General features: G+C 53.1%; 1 long non-coding RNA gene across 1 annotated transcript in view; it reads left to right on the forward strand.

Annotated features, from left to right (window-relative positions):
• Positions 1–541: 541 nt before the first annotated feature.
• Positions 542–2111, forward strand: part of LOC115305557 — an 11386-nt gene continuing 9816 nt past the window's right edge. Inside the window, exon 1 of the long non-coding RNA XR_003914846.1 lies at positions 542–636. This is a non-coding gene — a long non-coding RNA (uncharacterized LOC115305557). The remainder of the gene's footprint in view (positions 637–2111) is intronic.

Here is a 2111-nt window from a genome sequence, read left to right on the forward strand (position 1 = left end):
GGGAGGTCTTGGGGTGTAGCATCCAGTCAGGTCAAAGTTTGGCGGCTGCTTGGAAACTGCCGCTGTCTGGAGGGTGATGCCTAAAGCCTGGGCAACCCTAGAGAAGATGCGCCTGGCTAGCTCTCAGCCTCACAGGGAAGCTGAGAAGGAGAGAGGGCAGGAACAGCCGGCCACTCCATGGCAGTGTTGGGAGCCCCCCAGCGGTTTCTTGGGAGAAAGGCTGTGGACACACACCCAGGTGTTGAGTGGTCCAACAACCACTGCACTCCCCTACAGTCTCCACGCAGTGGCCTTGCTGGTTGTATACACCTGCCCAGGGGCGCCTCTGCCAAATGTAGCAGGAAGTCTATGCAACGCCCCTGGTGTCTGGAAGTGCTGGACGCAAGGGGCTAAGGGGGGGGGTCTCTGGGGCCTCCCCCTTTGCACTTTGCAGTGGTCTCTTGCCACGCTGCACATGCTCTCCCTTCTTTGTGATGTGTTCCTGGGATGCATCACAAGGACTAGGCGGGGCCACTCAGGTTCAGTGGAAGTTTGACCTTGAGAAGAGTCAGAAGCTGAGGAGTCTCTCTCCCACTTTTATACTCCAACCTCACCATCCTTTGGCTCACAACCAGTTCAAACTGGGCAACCTACTTAGTAAGTTTCATTTCCCACTCCGCCGCTCCCCCCCGCCACTCGCCTGGCCATAATCCTGGCCGTAATCACTCCCTGGTCCACCTCGCCCTTGATGCCCATCCACCACCTTTCCAGGACCTCCTTGCTGCTCCTTCACGGACTGGGGTCCTGGGCACAGGCTATTCCACCAGGATCGTAGGCCTTTACAGGCTAATTCTCATATCAAGCCACGGAGGCATCTCCCAGTCTTGCATGCTGCAAGTACCTATCTGGGCCTCCTACCTCTGGTGAACTGGAGTAACCCTTGGAAAAAACCTGTGCTGTCTTCTCATAAATCCTGGATGTTTGGGCCCTCCGGAGGCATAAGAATCCCTCCTGCTGGATGCAAATTAACTCTCCTACCTTTCCTATCTGAGAAGGTAGAGGTTGGGGAGCTGGTCCCATCCAGGCACCACCTACTTTTGTTCCCAAATGGGTTGCAGAAGAAGGTTCAAGAAGATCTGAGAGTAAAGATGGAGGATCTTGTAGAGACCAAAAGGGAAGATGGTGGGAACAGGGCCCACCATAGCTGAGGGGATATACCGTTAAGAGCTAGTCCCCTGGAGAGCCATGAGCTACTCAATTCCCAGCAGTGCAAGCTTGCAACTTTGGACATCCATCCTAATCCTGCGGAAGACAGTTTGTGGAAGAATACCAACATGTGTCTGATTAACTCCTCCCCTGGAGACCATGTAGTCACCTCCTCACATTGCCCTGCCAGAGATGTAATGCCTGATACAGATGCAGCCATGCTCTCCAACCCAAAATAGGAAGTGTTGGGTGAAAACCATCCGTCTTCCGAGAGCACATCATATCTACCGAGGAAGGAGCTAGGGGGTGGTCAGCCTTCAGGCATGACATCAACAAAGGAAGTATTAGGTGAAAACCATCAGCCTGTTGGGGATGCAGACCTATCCGTGAAAGAGAACCAGGCTAGTGAGCCTTCAGACAACTCATCCGGGAGCTCTTTTCCCCGTGTACCTGCCAGCGGGAGGCTTTGCAAATGGAAAAGAGCCATGCCATCTTTTCTGCCGCTGCCGCTGCCACCACCACAGCCACAATTGTGGGACCTCGGTGAGTTGCCCCCACCCCCGAAGTTCCCTTTCATAACTATTGACAAAAACCTGGACATCTTGAGGAATACCAAAGGTAAGAGGAATAAGATCTTGGAGGAGAAAAGACCAATCAGGGAAGACTGCTCCTACAGTCAGCCTGCCCCTGCTCTATCTGTACTTGCAACAGAGACAAGCAGCTGCCTGCTGTTGGGTATTAACAGTTTGCAAGTCCCTAATTTTGCAGCTGACTTGGCTGACCCATATGTCAGGGCCCCCATCCCATCTGTTCCTCCATCTTTGACACCAAATATTGGTCAAGAGACACAAAACACAGTTTTTAAACCTTCTCCTGATGTTCCCAATGGGTCCGTTCTGCCTCTTAGTTCCCATCCCATTCAGGGA

This window comes from Suricata suricatta, chromosome 10 (genome assembly GCF_006229205.1).
Source record: "Suricata suricatta isolate VVHF042 chromosome 10, meerkat_22Aug2017_6uvM2_HiC, whole genome shotgun sequence".
Classification (NCBI taxonomy): domain Eukaryota; kingdom Metazoa; phylum Chordata; class Mammalia; order Carnivora; family Herpestidae; genus Suricata; species Suricata suricatta.